We start from the raw sequence: 18,990 nt of genomic DNA, 5'->3' as shown, positions 1-18,990 counted from the left end.
AAGTTTGGAATAATACATTAATATTTTATTAGGAATGACAATGTAGGTTAGTTCATCTAGCATTGGTTCATAAAATATGGGTTGGGTTGACCCGCCTGCATAAGGATTGATCCACGAACCTCCAAGCCAAATCGCATAATAGAATATTTTTTGAAAAAAAAAATATACATAATAATGTATTTTAATGAAATTTTATTAATTATCAAAAAAATTATTTGTTGATCAATTGGATTATTTTGACTAGCTTTTTCAATAATCCATGCAACATTGTCCTGACTTTGGAGGCAAAAGTTGTATGTAGGAGAAAGAATGATTTTTAGGTTTCTTAGGGATTGAAATGAAATTTTAAGGCATGCAGGTTGGCCCGTCCCGCCTGTACCTAACCCGTGCAGATTGTGGGTTATGCAAGACGAGTTTAAGTGGGTCAACAAGTTAAAGTAGTCAGACTGTCCTACTTTTTTTCTATCAGACTATGAGATGACCCACATGGTCAGTCCTTCGTTATCATCCCTATATTTTACAATATCTATAAGGACATATATTTAATTAATCTCTATAAAACAACTAGGGAAATTTCATAAAACATACTTTAAACAATTTTCAATTAGGTGAGTAGAGATAATGAAATTGTCTAATGAATAACAATGTACCATGTAGAAATTGTGTTGTGGCATTCTCTTGCTCTATTTTACAGGTCGTTTTAATCAGGCATCAAAGCTAAAAGGAAGGGCATGTCAAGTGACACAAAGAAATCAAATTACTTTGGACACACAACAAATTATCTAATCAGCTTAAGAAAGGAAGATGATGACAGACGAATAGGAGAAGGAGAAACATAGGTAATACTATATCATAGGATAAATTATGTAAATGTGCTTCTGCTATAAAATACATGCATTTTATTGAATTGACATTTTTTGTTTGCGAAATAGGTTGTATATAATGTGATGTTTTAAATAGGAGAAAATATTTGGTTTACAATGTAGGTTGTGTAGGGGGATTGTACATTTATTGGCATATTTTTTGTTTTTTCTTTACTTTCTATTTTTTTTTATATGGGTTGAAACAACATATTTTCTTCTTATTTATATATTTTTTATTGCTAATAAAAAATAGAAATATTTCCTCTAGTTCAACTTTTGATTTGGTGTTTTAGGAATTTGGATGGTTTGTATGTTATTGGAGCTTTTGAGTGATTTCAACTTTCTACCTATTATTGAATATTTTACAATTAAAAAAATAAGCAATTCTTAGGTAATGAGAATCAATTAAATTACTTATGTTCATATCGGTTATGAGTGTAATGTAATGAATGTGGTGTAGCAACTTTGAAATTCTTTATATGAGAATTTCATGAAGTTTGGATGAAAAGTGAAAATACCTACGTGGAATTGATTTGGGTTTAAAATAGGGAATTTTAGTTTGAATTTATTATGATATATTATTGTGTGCTTGATATTTTGAAATATTAGTATTAAATTTAAAGAGTTCAGAACTTGTATTGAAGTTTTGAAAGTGAATAAAGTTAAAAAATAGTGTTATTTTGATTTTTCTTAGTGTTGGTAGCCACTTGAGTTTATATATATATATATATATATATATATATTAATTAGAGTAGAAAATATATTTAAATTGAGTTTTAAACTTTATATGAAAGATATAATTGGTAAATTTTGAATTTGTGTACATGTTTAGTGATTATGTATAATTCTCTAGTTGTACATAATATGATCAATAGACGAAAATTCACTTAGTGAATTTCATCAGGAGAGTAAATGATTAGTTTATTATATTCATCTAGCTGTTTGAAATTCGCCTGACAAATTTTATATATCCATGCATTGGATGAAATTTTTCTCAATGAATTTCAAGACGAAAGTAATGGACAATTTAATCAATTAAATTGGCTCTATCATAAAAAAAAAAATCAATGAAATTTCCTAAATATCAAATGAGTCAAGATTGATTGAAAATATTGTGATATATTTCCATTTTGATTATGTGAATTGAATTAAGATTGTATGATGGATTAATGCTATTATATGAGTAAGTATGATAAATATGTATGTTTCAGTGGGTACCATCATGAACGTATTGCTGAGTTATTAATGATACGTAGTATAAGTATTAAACTGAAGATTTGATGAGATATTGATGTTCTACTAATACACTAAGTTAGATACATAATGATATCATGTGGAAAAAATTTAATGAAAGTTTTATAGATTTAAATTGAGAGCGGAAATCATTAATGCTTATTAAAATGAATAGAGACCACCCTTTCATATAAGATTATCACAAGAAATTTGTATTAAAGTTGTTATCAAACAAATTAAAATATTATAACGTGTGATAGTCAATAAATTTGAACTCAATACTAATTTTCTAGAAATAATATTATATATATATATATATATGATGATGACTTATATAACCTTGTTATCCTTGATTTGAAATTTTTCAGTACTAATTTTACTCATTTATAAAATTAAATAAATAGTTGACCTTTTAGTTTTTGTTGTATTTGTGTTATCTTATAATAAAATTCTAATATGAAAAATATTGATATGAAGTAATGGAAGTAGAGGAATATATATTCCATTACAAGAAAATTATTAAATAAAAAATAATTTTAAAGATAAATAATTAATCAGTATATTAACTAAATTAAATATTATTTTATAAAAAATTATTGGTATGTAAAATAATTTTTATTATTAATAAAATGTATAAACGGATTTCAAAATTGTTATCTAGTTAGTTATCAATTTTAGAATCTAAACTAATTAGTAGCTAAAATTTTGGTAGTTAATTATATACCAATTAGAAACTTATTTATAATTTGGAGTAATAATAAAAATTACTTTAAATACCTATAATATTTTTAGTCTTTAAAAAGAGTATCTAATTTAGTCAATTAGTGACTTATTATTTTTGTCTCTAAACTTTATTTCTATTTAATTATTTTTCTTGTAGTATATATGTAACCCCTCCGTACAAAAAAAAAAAAACATAAGGACCTGAAACCCCTCTCCCCCACCTTCTTTCTTTTTTGTTTTTCTTTTTCTGTCTCCTTCTCCCTTCTCTCTTCAATTTCTCTCCCATACCTCATCTATTTCAAAATCTGATCACGTCAAACTTTAGTTGAGGAGTCAGGGTACATTTCTACCCGATTAGATTTTCTAACAGAGTAAATTCATTTTTACTCTAAAGATCTTTTATTCTCTGTTTTTCTCTATGATTTAGACATCAATCTAAGTGGGATGAGTTGAGAAAAGTGTTTCTCTCAACTTGATTAAGTTTATACTAAAATTTGATAATGTTTGGGTAACTTGCTATAGGTTCCTAAATTTTGGAGTGGTTCCCCTGTTTGAGGTAGAATTTTCATCAGAATAAGGAATTTCAGGTAAGAAAAGTTAACTTTAACTTTCAATAGTACCATAGGCTAGAAGAACTGAATGTGGAGGGGACGTGGTCCCAAGTTTCAATTTCTCTTGAAGGGATGTTAGTTGATAAAATTGTTTGATTTTATGTTGTGTGAACATGTATAAATATTATATTTTGATAGTTTGAAAGTTAAATATTGTTTTTGATGTTGGAAAGGTTCTTGAATGTTATGAATTTTAAAATGTTATGTGATTGAATGATATGTATTATATATGAATGATAAAAATAGTATGAAATTGATGTCATACATTTGGAATATTGTATGAGTTGTTGTTTAATGGCATTAAGTAGCCCATGTTTAACAGAGATCCTCTAGCTTCACTAATTATCTAAGTCATGTAGACTAAAATATCAGGTAGTGAGAAACTGAGATGGAGTTCATACACATCGGGTCATGCAGTAGACACTCGGTATTGGATGTTTGAACATACCCGCAGTAGAGGGAGTTCATACACACCAAGAGGAAGTTAGACAAGCAAAAAACTTAGCGTATTTTTATTACTTCAGTTATCAACAGTTGTGAGTCAAATTTTGAGAACTATGAAGATTGAAGATATCTTCAAGCATGCTGAATAATGATACAGATAAAGGAAGAAGATCTTTAGGTTTCTCTATGGGTAAACATGATTTTTTGAGAGTTACGCCATTCCCTGATGTAGGGAGAACAATCATATCTAAGAGGTTGACTACAAAGTTCATGGGACCTTGTAAGCTCCTTAGGGGAATAGACCTTGCATATGAAATTTTCTTACCTTTCTCCTTTAACCAACATTCACAATATTTTTATGTATCCTAACTAAGGAAATATATATACTTGGTCACATGTCAAATTTTAGTATTGATTTAGTTAAATAAGAGATTTGTCTTTTGAGATGAAATTAGTTAAAAAAAAAAGGATTCTCAAGTAAAGTAACTTCATGGTAAAAACATCAATATAGTCAAAGTGTTACGAAATTTTCACATGTTGTGATACCACTTCAGGAATAAAAGAGAAGATAAGATAATCATATCTTAATTTTTCTTGGTAAGCCAATTTTCGAGGACGAAAATTTTTGTTGTTAGGGATAATTGTAACCCCTTCCGTAAAACAAAAACAAGGACTTGAAACCCCCTTCCCCCACCTTTTTTTCCTTTTTCTCTCTCCCTTTCCCTCTCCATTCTCTCTTCAATTTCTCTCCATACCTCATCTATTCCAAAATTTTATCATGCCATTTTGTAGCTGAAGAGTCAGGGTACATTTCTACCTGATCAAATTTTCAAACAAAGTTCATTTTTACTCTAACGATCCCTTATTCTCTATTTTTCTTTATGATTTAGACATCAATCTTAGTGAGGCCAATTGAGAAAAGTGTTTCTCTCAACTTGATTAAACTTATACTAAAATTTGATAATATTTGGATAACTTGCTCTAGGTTCCTAAATTTTGGAGTGGTTCCCCTGTTTGATGTAGAATTTCCATCACAATAAAGAATTTCAGGTAAGGGAAGCCAACTTTAACTTTCAATAGTACCCTAGGCTAGAATATCCAAATGTGGAGGGGACGTGGTCCCGAGTTTAAATTTCTCTTGTAGAGATGTTAGTTGATAAAATTGTTTGATTTTATGTTGTGTGAACATGAATAAATATTATATATTATTTTTGATGTTGGAAAGGTTCTTGAATGTTATGAATTTTTAAATGTTATGTGATTGAATGATATGTATTATATATGAATGATGAAAATAGTATGAAATTGATGTCATACATTTGGAATAATGTATGAGTTGTTGTTTGATGGCATTAAGTATGGAAAATCTATGTTTAACAGAGATCCTCTAGCTTCACAGATGATCTAAGTCATGTAGACTAAAATATCAGGTGGTGAGAAGCTGAGAGGGAGTTCATATACATCGGGTCTTGCAGTAGACACTCTGTATTGGATGTTTGAACTTACCCTGATATTTTCTATTGGATTCGCTGGTAATCTTTGAATCAGGTGTTAGTCTTTGGTAGGGGCATACTTAATGAGTCTTCCGGAAGACAATGAGATTGAAATGAAATCCAATGATTGTGATTGCAAATAGATCCATGTTCGGTCTATATTAATGATGGAATTGGTATTGAAATTTTTTTACAACATTCAAAAAAATGTTTATAAATGATTAGTTTGATTTTTTTTTTATTTTTTTGCATGAATTAAATATGTTATGAAATTTATTTTCATTAGCTTACGGTTGCTTTCTTGTTGTGTTTAAACTGCGATGACTATACTACATACGCGAACAGATGATCATACATGTGCTGGAGAGCCTTAAAGGCTTTAGAGTTTTATTTTGAGTTATGGATTTGTAAATATTTGTATTTTTATAGGTCCTAATCATGTATTAGGAATGTTTTGGAAAACTATAAGCTTTTATAAAAATATGTAGAACGTGTACGGTAATAGTTAGATATATTTTCTGGAGTGTTTCAATAAAATGGTTAGAGTTTTACATTTAAAACGGATAATTTTAGTTTTTCGTAATTTTAATTGCTCAAAGTTATTATTAACTTATCACCTGATTTCTAAATCTTAACGATTTTGATAATGCTACAATATTATTTTATTTAATTTTCTTTAGTTAGATAGTAATTATTTTGTTTTATTTTATTGTGTATTCATAATTCATTAAATAGTATATTATTTAACTTGTAAAATTAAATAATCAACCTCACTTAGATTTTTCTTTAGATTTATCTCATCATCACACATTACAAATTGAATGCTAAATAACTATCATCTTTTTTAAATACGTAGTAGAACAATTAAAATTTTTTAAATTTGTTGATCAAAATGAAATAATTAAAATTATAAAAAGCAAAATTGTTTGCACACTGCGTTAGAAGATAAAATGTAATTAATTTCATTTAAAAAATAATCAATCATTAATTTTTTTTTCTGAATATACCGTATTAATTTATTACCAAACTTAACATAATTCATTTGAAAAGAATAAAAGAGAAAGCGTTAAATTCCTACATTAACATTATATATTTACATATTACTATAATATTAAAATGTTGAAACTTAAATTATATTTAATTTATTAAATAAAAATTTGTATAAAATCTCATATTAATGTTTCGTGTGCTGTAGATGAGGATGAATTTGTTTTTAGGAGTATTGTTTTTATCTAGTGATTGGAGTTGAGATGGGAGCGTGGAAATGCACGAAAAGTGCTAAAACCCTTCTCCACATTTGCAAGAAGAACTCTGAAGAAAGCTAGATAGATTTGATGGCTTTTATGTTCTTATCCTTTATATTTTAAGCAACTCGCATGATAGTACAATGAAAATTCGTCTCAGAAAAGTTGTTTGGCGATTCAAGTAAAGGAACAATGGAGATTCCTAACTCGTTTGACTAACTCGTGTGTAATTGAGGTGTGTAGGTGGGCCTTTATGATAGTGTTAAATATGGTTGAAGAAGGTGAACTTGAATTGCTTTATATGTAGAGCTTGTGCATGTATTGAGTTTGTATTTGCACTAAGGTTGTTGTTCCTGTGAGCTTGTAAGTTGAACACTTGTGGGAGCAGTGTAGTGATCTTGTTGGAGAACCTGGTGATTGTGTGTGATAGTGTTGCTTCCACCATGCATACACATGTGTTTCCTTACTGTATTGAGGTAAGATTTGATGAAGCCTAAGAATGGTAATCGATTATGAGCAGTTGGAAACCGATTTCGTGAGACCAATTAGATGCATAATCGATTATCATAGGTTTACAAAGGAACCAATATCGATTATGAACTAGTTTCGCAAGGGTAATCGATTAGCATGTTTCAATAATTGATTATAAGATGGTTTTAGGAGATAATCGATTATGTGCATCGAATAATTGCTTATGTGTTTGTTTTAAATGGCTAATCGATGTTTGTATCACTGGTAATCAATTATGGATGCTTGTATATGGTTGTTTGATTTTGGTTTTGATATGATGAAGTTTATTTCGTTTCTATGTTGTGTCGAATTTGTTTTCCAAGTTCACAATGCTTACAATTTGATAGATTTGAGTATATGTTTGGTTTGTTTTGTAGGTGCACGTGTATTGGTGTCATTGTGGTCAGCTGTTGCATCTCTTATGGTCTTGGTGTGTTGTGTTTCTTTAGTAAGTCATGAAGTTTTATGGAATATAGTGCTTATTTTATGAAATACAATGCATGTATAATAGTTGTATGAGATATGTGTTTTTAAGTATGTGTTTGGATCACTTGAATGATTTAAGTGCACTCACGACTTTGGTGATGAAGAGATTTAAAACTATTTTTTTAAAATATATATTTTGGTAAGAAAAAAATAAGTTTACAATCTGCTTGTGTGGGTTGAGATTATGTTTAAAATTATTTGTAATGTAATTCATTTATGTTTTATTAAATAAATTATTTATTTATATTTCATAAGTCTAACCCTTAACTGGAAACCACACAATAACCCTTATCCTTATCCTTATCCTAACCCTAACCATAATGCCTATTAACAAAACCTAACCCTCAAACCAAACCTTAAACATAACCCCCAAAGCCTAACATTCAAACCAAACCCTAAACCTTAACCATACAGATAAATTCTTATCTAAACCATTACCTCTAACACCCAATGGTAACCCATAACGAAAACCATCACCATCACCATCAATTTTAACCAAAACCCTCAACCATATACCTAAACTTATGGTTGCTTTGATTTAGTAATTGAATTTATATGATTTTATGTGTTTAGGGATTTGCCTATATGGATAACGATAACCATTGGTCAATGTATTTCAACGATGTTGATATGTCTAGCACAAATTACATGAATGACGATGTTGTTGGTGTGGACTTCAATCTAGTTTCACACTACAAGAACAAATAAAATTGTGCACGGATGTTGCAACATTGATAATCGTTTGAATGGTTGCATATAGATTGAATTTGTTGTGTGTGTTAACAGAAACAAGAAATTCAATACCGGAGTTCGTACCACAAAAAAGTATCGTCGACAAGAATTGATGTCGTACTTAGTCCACATTGAAATATGTCGTGACATTATTCACATAGGTTCGGAAGCATTTATTTAGTTATGTGAATGAATAAACAGGAATTGTAAATGATGCATTCCAATCAACAGTTGAAGAACAAGTCACTAAATTTTTACATATCATTGGTCATAACATAGAGAATCAAAGTGTTTTGTTCTTCTTTCACCGATCTAGGGACACAATGTATCGTCATTTCATAATGTCTTGAATACAATTTTGATGTTGGAAGAAGAGTTCTTAATTCAACCATCTGGGTCAGAGGTGCAACCTCATATCGTAAACAACAATCAATTTTATCCATACTTTAAGGTACTAATATAAGAAACAAAAGTTTAACAATTAAGTAATGTTGTATGACTTATTGTAATTTATGAATGTCAATTTGTTGCCAATTAGGATTGTTTATGTGTCATTGATGGCACTCATGTTCAGGTCAAGGTCCCACGAGAGGATGTTCCTCGTCTTTGGGGAAGAAAAGATTAGCCAACTATGAACGTATTCACAACTTGTGATTTTGACATGAAATTCACACGTTCTTGTCGAATGGGAAGGAAACACCTCTGATTCTAGGATATTGAAGGATGCATTTGTATGAGGGGATCCATTGATCATTCAAGAAGGTGAGACGAATGTGTTTTGGAGTGCATAATATTGATTTGGTCACAATATTTATAACTAATAACTATGATTGGATGATTATAGGAAAATACTACCTTAGAGAGGCGAGTTTTATGCTAAAACCCCAAGTTATAACATCATATCACGAAGTTCAATACCATTTGAAAGAGGACTCCTGAAGAGGTTCACAGAATGACCACGAGTTGTTCAATAATTGTCATTCTTCACTTAGAAATGTAATTGAAAGAACATTTGATGTCCTGAAAGAACGATTCCCAATTATAGTTAGCGGAATAGAGCCTCACTGCTCTTTGGATACTGACAAATAATGTTTTGGCATGTTGTATTCTTCATAACTTTCTTCACGGGGTCAATAATGATTGGTCTTTGCTTGAAGAAGTTGATCAGGAGTTGATGGAAGGAGATTTAGATGTGTCACACTCACAAGTTCGTAAAAATGACTATAGGCTCAGGTGACACATTAGGGATACTATAACGATTGAAATGTGGACATATTATTCAAACAAGTAATTTTATGTAATCAATTTTTAATAATAGTGAGGACAATTTATTGGTTTCATGTTGACATTCAACCATAATGAATATTTATATGTTGTGTTATTGTGAACGTTCAAATTTTTATTAGGTTTTAACATGGATCGCGTGAAGGGTATTACTTCGGAGATCATCTGTAGGCATCCATGAGTTCAAAAAATGGACTGCGAACATGAATTTTTGACTATGGTGGGTTGACGCTCTACATCAGAGTTGATTGGTAAGGATTACAAAAAACAATGTCAAGAACATACAGAAAAGTCTGAAGGACAGATGGCGTGAGGTCCACGATCTCTTTAGTGGACTTAGTGGTTTAGCGTGGAACGAAACCTCTAAATGTTTCAAGGTTGAGGATAAGTCTGGAATGTCTTGATCCAGGTAACATTCTAACCATACATACAATAAGCACTATTTATGAATATCAATGTAAATGTTTTCCATCATTTCCATCAGGCACTACAACTTGATAGAGAAATTATGGGGAGTTGATCGTGCTACCGGGCATGGGGTCAGGATAACTCAACAAGCCTGACGACAAATATCGACACAATATTTCAATCTAGATATGAATGATAAAAATAGGGACTACATCTCGGAGGAGTCGAATATTGATGCGGCTTGCCTGTGCCATGCTCATCACACAGATCATGAATGCGTGTGAAGTAGATTTATCGCTCAAAACAATCCTCGAGCTTAAATGGTGCCACTTTTTTGGGAAAAGAACAATGAAAAAGTTAAATATCCATTAGGTACATGGTGTGTGACAACATGAGAGGGTTCAACAGGAGGATGACGAAGATTACTAAGATGACATCGATCCAGCCATTCTCAACGACGATGTTCATGCCAGTGAGCCTCAGACCCCAATCCTGATTATTATGAAATGATACACAAATTTGGAGTGAAATTCAAGAATTGTAGAAACCGATCAAAACTATGAACCTCAACACTAACACACATCTCGACAAGGTTCATAATAGAATTGATGACCTACAACATCAACTTCATAACTTTCAGAAATCTTTTGAGTGATATATATATCTAACTATATCATTACTATTATTTTTGGGGACATTATTATAATTGTGGTTTTTTTTTCATATAAATGGTTGTAATGTACTTTGTTTAATATTTTATTTTGCATGCACTTTATCGATGAATTTCACTTCAACATAAAAAGACTTACTGGATTTCCAATTTTCACGAACATTTTTTTCCTTTACGGAATTTCTTTTTTAATTTAACCAAATAATTTTTTTTGACAATCATAAATATATTCTGACAATTTTACATAATTTTTATTTTTCCAAAGTTTGTTCTTACTAATATAGAAAATAAGTTTTTAATTACAAACAACTATAATCCATAAATAAATAAATAAAATTAATTTTTCAATAATTTTTAAATATAATGACAAATTTTTTATTTCAGTTCTATCAATTGAAAAAAATACAATTTCAATCACACTCATCACATCACTCACAAATTTTCATTAAATTTTTTTCTACACTTTTCACTCTATTTTCATTAATTTAAACAAATTCAATTTTTTACATTTTCAAATGTTATCTTTGAAGAATCAATAATAATATATAAAAAGATACAAATATTATTTAAATAACATTTATTTCCTAAAAAATAACAGTATTAGTTCATTATCTTGTAGCAAGATTAATTAATAAATATTTTATTACTGAAAAAGGAAATCAAAAGTATATATTAATTATATATAAAAAATCATTTATTTAATTGATGATAATAATTTTAAAAAAAAAATCAGGAAATAACTAATCATATTATCATAAGATAGACCACCCAGTTGTATACATAAGCTTCTCAAAGTTAAAGCACTAAATTTTTATTTAAAAATTAATTTAATATCTATATTAGTATATTAATTAAAAAGATTAAACTTAATTATTATATATATATATATATGCGTTTTTGGTTATGCAATCTTTTTCACTTAAATAATTGTAAAAACTATTAAACTCATTGATAGAAAGATTTAGAAATTCTATTTCAGAACTTTGCGTAGCGACGTGGACCTTCGGGTAGCCAATAAGAGTCGGGAAAAGTGACATTTGTCTTTTAAGACTCGAGAGTATCCAAATCCCTATTTGGCATTATTAAAAAGGAAGGGGTCGGCAAAAGATAGGGAATAATAAAAATTAAACAGATATTTTATTTGTTGTGATATTGTTCTGAAAATGAATTAGTTATATATTAATTAATACATGTTAGTTACATATTAATTAATAGTTATTGAGAATAAAAGAGGAACACCCAGAAATAATGATGCACATGTTAAAGAGAATGTTTTCCTGCTGTTAGCACTTGGAGATCCTTGGTAAAGGTTAGTTGTTTCTGAATGCTAGATTGAAACTAAATATTTACCTTATTTTTGTAACTTCTCACTGATTTGATCCTCGGAGTGTGATCAATAGGTAAAGTCCCCTCTATCCCAACAGAGCCACGTTCCAGTGCAACGAGAAGATGCATAACAGAATCTAGAGAAGACTGGTTAGAAGCGGAGCTTTCCACTCAAGTCAATCGACGAGAAAGTCAATCGGCGAGAAAGTCAATCGGCGAGAAAGTCAACCGGCAAGAATATTTGGCGCCCACCGTGAGGCTCGTTCCACATTCGTATTTGAGCTTTCTGACGAGATGAGAAACATTGTCAGACCAAGCAGTTTAAATCCATGCAATGCAATCAGCAACAATCATCGGCATAAAACAGTAAATCATAGAAATTCCCAACTCAAGCAATATGAATAATAATGTGAATGCTCGATGATGAGCCCATGCAGTACAATCGATAAATGAATGCTCGATGATGGAGAATGGTAAAGAGGAAGTACCCGTTATGGTAAGCGAGTGAAGAAAAGAGTTTTCTTTGTCGTAGAAGATCTTGATGGCGCAAAAGGAAAAGGAAAACTTTGAGAAGAGGTTTCGAGAGTGCAGGGAGTTTTCTAAGAGTAAAAGATTGTGTGAGGAAGAAGACAGGAGGAGAGGGATTAGAGGTTTAAGGGAAATGAAACAGTTTTTTAACGTTGGGAATGCCAAACGACGGGTTTGAGTGTGGTGAGATGCCACACCTACCCACTGGAAAATTGTCAGGTCAGTCGCCAAAGCACTCGAAAAGCACTCCAAAGGGTGGGTCATGAGTTTGGCCCAGTTATATTGGTAAGCCTGATGGAGAAAAAATAAAATAATAAGCTTCGTCATATATTGGTTGTTAGTTAAACGTATATATTAATAGATAAGTGTATGTGTCAATATATTTGTAGTTGTTAACTGAATAAACATATGCTTAAAGCTCTTAACTGAAAAGATAATGTTGTTAATAAATAGAGAGCACCTGAGAATAAATGTGCAAAATATTATTTTATGTTGTAGCACCTTGTAGGTGTCCTGTTACGTATGCTTTCGCTTGAGATTAGATTCTCATGAATGAAAGTTGTTAAACGAGTAAACTATAAAAAAAGGGTTTGAGACCCCTAGTAAAGGTACACTGTTTCTGAATACTAGACTGAAACTGAATACTTATTTATTTCCGTAAACTCTCAACGACTTGATTATCGAAGTGTGATCAACAGGTAGAACCTCCTCTGTACTAACAGTGTGACAAGAAAATGCACAACAAAATCTAAAAAAGACAGATTAGGAATAGAGTTTTCCACCCAGATTAATTAGTGAGAAAGTCTAAGTAACGAGAATAAACGTAACTGACGAGAACAAACGTAATTTTAATCATTGACAATTTTTTTATATAGATTTTAACTATTTAAATTAAGCGCCTCCCTTTAAAATTTCATTTAATAATTTAAAGAAATATTATAAAAATGGTATGCTATTGATGCATTAGGTACGATTGTTGACAACTCAATATCTTTATTCATACTATTCACTTTTATTTTTATTTCATTTTAAAATTTATCATTATTTGAGTTTTTCTTTGTTACAAAAGTCAGACTAATTTAATTTTACATGTAGGAAATAAAATATAATAAAATTTAAAATAATTGAAGTATTTTTATTTGCATAAATAAAATATTATAATTCTGATGACAAGATATGATTAGTGATTTTTAATAATATGTCTAAGTATATGTATTTTATCTATATTAATAAAAATATTAGAAATTCAAATGAATAAATAGTTAATTATAATTTGAGAGAAAAGGAATTAGTAAGATAAGCTAGTAAATTATATTTGCAAAATTTGATTTTATGAATGTAAAATAAATGTGAAAGATAGGACTAGCAAAATCTTAAACTTTAAATTATTAGACATTCTTAAACCTTACATAAAAGAGACGCTATACTTTTGTAAGTGAAGAATTTTCTTTTATGCATAATCGAATCATGCATATTTAAATGTATCTTGTAGAAACTTAAACTCGTTATCACTACATCGCTTCTATAATGAGTTTTTAAGAGTAAAAATTAAATTATTAAAATGTCACACGAATAATAATTAGTACTTAAGGTAGATGGACTTGTTAGGTGGTAACTATTTGATGTTAAATGTTCATTTTTCTTATTTCATATAAGGAAAACATATATAAAAAAGAAGTTATCTTCTCTTGCTCCACACCTTTTTAGTCCATTATTTTATTTGTAAGAATGTGAACAAGATTGCCAATTTTGTCTCTGGTATAAGGGTACCGAAGGGAAATGCAAGGAAGATTAAATTGAGAAAGAAAATAAACCACAAGAGTAAAATATAGGATACCGTTTTATTTTTTAGGTATATTTATTATTGATTAGAAATAGAAATGTGTTTATCAAAATGAGTCTTTGTCTTTCTTATATGCTTGATTTGCCTTGTACATCTTCATTGCCCATAAATATTTATTGTTCTTGATATGTTTTCTTTGTGCAGGGAATGAATTTAGAAAGGGGAAAATATGTCTATATGAATTTTCACATTCAAAGATGAGAGTTTGTAAGCACCTTTCAATGTTTCTATATGTAGATTTTTTTTATAAAATCTATTATGTCAGACACCACTTAATATCTCGCAAACAGTGAAATTAAAGAGCATAATGACTAAAAGAGAAGAACAAAACATTAAATGAACAGCATCAACCCCAAGAACAACATTTAATGCATGTCCTTCTCTCAATGTTTAAGATGAATGTATAATAGGGTGGCTTTGTTTCTTGAGTGGACTGAGAAATGAAAAAAAAAAAGAGAAAGAGATAATAAGTTGTTTTTAAATGTAGGAAAAATAAATTAAAAATAAGTAAAAGTAATTGAAAACTTTGTACTTAATATGATTGATTTGATTAGAAAATAAATAAAATTTAATTATATAATTTATTGATTGATTAAAATATTTTTGTTTTTAATTTTATTAAAACTAATATATTTTTATTTAAAATAAATATAAATATTTATATATATATATATATATATTATTTTTGTTTCAACTTTTTAATCAGAGAAAAATGTTCACAATTATTTTGATTGAACTAATATTGTGACTAAAAGGGATAAATTTGGTAACTAAAATGGTGTATATGTTTATGAAAAAAATATTTGTGAATGGTTCTAATAGGTGTGCATTAAAATTCATAATTGTGAGAAAATAATTAAGTTTAAGTATAAATATGTAAATAAAAAATTAAAAATATAAAGTACAATAACTAATATAAATGAAGTGGAAGATTACTCTAAATTATCTATAAGTTCTTAGATCTTGTTTTTTTTTTTTATAAAAGTTTTCAGGTTAGCCATCAATTCTTAGATCTTATTTTTAATGGCATTAATCTTGTTATGGATATGGTTGAGACTATGAAAAAAATTGTGCGAGATAGTATTCAAAAAATGAAACCTACATCATCTAAACAGAATTTCCCTACATTAAATAAATAAATGAAGTTGTTAGCGACAAAAAAAAAAAGTTCTAGCGCATTTAAATACCAAAGTGCTTCATGGAATAAACCTTCATATATAATCAAAGGATCATCCCTTGTAAGTGGATCTTTTAATATCCTAAAATCAGAAGTCGTTCCTTCCTAGTCTGTTAGCACATAAGTAAATTTTATGTCGAAATCATATGCCATAAAGATGTTTTGGGTTGTATATTCTTTCCTCCCTCGAAACTGAGGAGCATCCAATCAAGGGACCTTAACTTGGACACGAGTTCCATCAATGACGCTTAATCAATTTTTGAAATATGGGTAAAATCTCTTGTTGTTAAGGATATAAGGTTGGACTTCCCTTCTTGAAGGTTCAACTAAAAAATCTTCTTCCAATTCAATTGTTACATTCAAAACGATGTGGAAATGAAGACTAACAACCTCTCCAGATATATGAAAAAAAATTATACCATTCAATTATTAACGTTATGACCTAAAACATGTAAAAAAAATTCAACTTGTTACTTAACTATGTACCTAGTCCCATCTATCACAACACCGCTAACTCTTAATCATGCACAAAGTTGTATGAATATCTTGGGTCCCATGTGAATAATATCATGACACTGCTCAAAATTTACAAGATACGGCATAAGCTTTACCTATGTTGATCCTTTTTAGGGCCTTCCAGACTAAAGTTTTAATTTGTGGTATTTGTACTTAACATATTCAATGTATGAGCAACATTACACAATATGGATAAAGATCCAGTTGTGATATTGTTTTCAATCTCCTGTATGTAATAGTCACTTTACATACAAATATTTATATACGGATTTAATTAAATATGTAAATAGACATTACATACGGAATTTTTCGTATGTAAGAATAAAAGTGATTACATACGAATTTTTCCGTATGTAAACTAAAAGTGATTACATATGAATATTTATATACGAATTTAATTTAGTATAGTAAACAATACATACACATTTTTCTATATGTAAGTAAAAAATGATTACATACGGATTTAATCAGTATATAATTTTAGCGCCATGAAACGAGAATAATTACATACAGATTGTACCCGTATATAAAGTATTACATACATAATATTTTTAATAATTGTAATAATAATAATATTGATATTAATATTTTTATTAATATTAATAATAACATTATTAATATTAATATTAATAATAACATTATTAATATTAATATTAATAATAATAACAATATTTAATAATATTATTAATATTAATAATAAATATAATGTTTATAAAATTAATAATGTTTATAATATTAATAATATTTAATAATATATGTTAATTAGAATAATAATAGTTATATTTCTCGGATTAATTATAATAATATACATTGCAAACGTTTTCACACCATTTTAATTTTTAATACAAAAATAAAATATTGTCTACATCTCATCCATTTCTTCAAAATCAAACCTTTAAATTTTCACACATTTTTCTTTCTCTATTTTTCAGTCCTTGTCTTAGTATCCTTTTACTCATTACACATTGTAAGACATAATCTCATCCATATCCCCACTTCATCAATTAAACTTTTTTCTAATTTCGAGTATTTGCATTACAACATTTTCTTTTCATTTCTTAATCATGCATGCTTACAAATTCAACCACATTTCCCATGGAAATGTACCATCCGATGAAAGTTTCCAAGGGTTTCATAAATATCACAAAATATGCATCAAATAATTTTTTCAACAAAAAAAAAAACATAATCGATTGTGCATGAAAATATAATTGTACTAGACAGAATGCTCAGTAATCGGAGCTCGGTTCACGGGTGGGTAGGTCAACTCGACTGTTGGGCCTATAAAGTGGGTCATGAGTTTGACCTAACTATGTTAGTAAGCCCGTTGGAGCATAATTAAAATAATCTTTTTATATGCAAGTATAAGGATAGTAGTCAAAGATATTTCTTAACCTAAGGGTGTGTGTTAGTATACGTAGTGGTTAAGTCACTTAAATATATTTTAACCTAAGTGTGTGTGATTTAGGGCACGTAGGGGTTAAGTTGCATGCATAGTGAAAGATGATATTGCACCATGAGTAAGGGTGCCCACGTAAACAGAGTGTTTTTCTACTGTTAGCACCTAAGGTGGTGCCTTGTTGGCAGGTTGTTGTTCTGTTGTTATTTTATGCTCTCATTAGAGATACAATTCTTTTTTGTTGTAGCACCTTGAGAGAAGGTGCTCATAAGCAGAGTATGTTTCTGTTACAAATGTTTTCGGTTGAGATTAGATTCTCATGATAGAAAGTTGTTACAAGAGATAATTATAAAACCGGGCTTGAGACCCCATGTAAAGGTACGCTGTTTCTGAGACTGATACTGAATACACTCTTTAATTTTAGTAAGCTCTTACTGACTTGGTCATCGGAGTGTGATCAACAGGTAGGCCCCTATTTCAACAGAGCCACGTTCCAATGCAACAAGAAGTAGAACAGATTTTAGAATAGACAGAGCGGAGCTAGAGCTCATCACCAGAGTCAACTGACGAGAACAATAATCGACTATGCCTCCTCATATAACTGATTATCAATAACTACATAATCAATTATATAAGGATTCATAATCAATTACGCCCTTATGCATAATCAATTATGCCCCCACCAAAACACCCCACTACCATCCTGAACTCCCATGAAACATGCAATCCCACCCTTATTTGACTAACCAAATCATTCAACTAATAAATAACACAAACTTGACAAAAAAAAACCATGCATCCATGTTAGGAAACAACATAGACAACTAACATACACAGGTTGTTTTGTTCTTCAACATCGGGGAAGTCGTCCACTTTTACCAACTTCCCTTTGAACCTTCTCTATTTACACTTTTCTTTAGGAATTCACTTTCTAAATTTTCATTGTCAACCCATAATTTAAAAAGGAAATGGAACTAAGCCCACTCACCTCCTATTGAAATTGAGCCATCATGTCTTCCCTATTTAAAAATGCCTTTATTTGAATTTTTAAACAGTGTTCCCATTCCCACACAAGTTGTGTTAGAATGTATGGCTTTAAACTAGAGGGGGGTGAATGGTTTAAAGAGGTTTTTTACAAACTTTTTAGTCTAGAATGAAATTCCTTTGAGAAAACTTGATTCAAAATTCAGTTTGCCAAAAACACAAAGTAATTTAACACAGCACCAGAAAAACAATCGGTTGTTTCGCAGAAACAATCGACTGTTTATACCAGTTAAAATATAGAAACTGAAATTAAAGAGTTTAAGGGAGAGAGAGATTGCACACACAGTTTATACTGGTTCACTCTTAAACCAAGAGCTACATCCAGTCTTCCCAGAAACCACTGGGGAATCCACTAAGTAACCAAACCTAGATTACTTACACACACCACCAAAGAAGTGACCTTGATCCCTTCAAGACACACACTTCCTTTGGCTCAGGACATACACCACCAAGAAT

This window comes from Phaseolus vulgaris, chromosome 8, assembly GCF_000499845.2.
Source record: "Phaseolus vulgaris cultivar G19833 chromosome 8, P. vulgaris v2.0, whole genome shotgun sequence".
Lineage (NCBI taxonomy): Eukaryota > Viridiplantae > Streptophyta > Magnoliopsida > Fabales > Fabaceae > Phaseolus > Phaseolus vulgaris.
The sequence above is the reverse complement of the archived record's forward strand: the minus strand, read 5'-3'. Positions refer to the sequence as shown.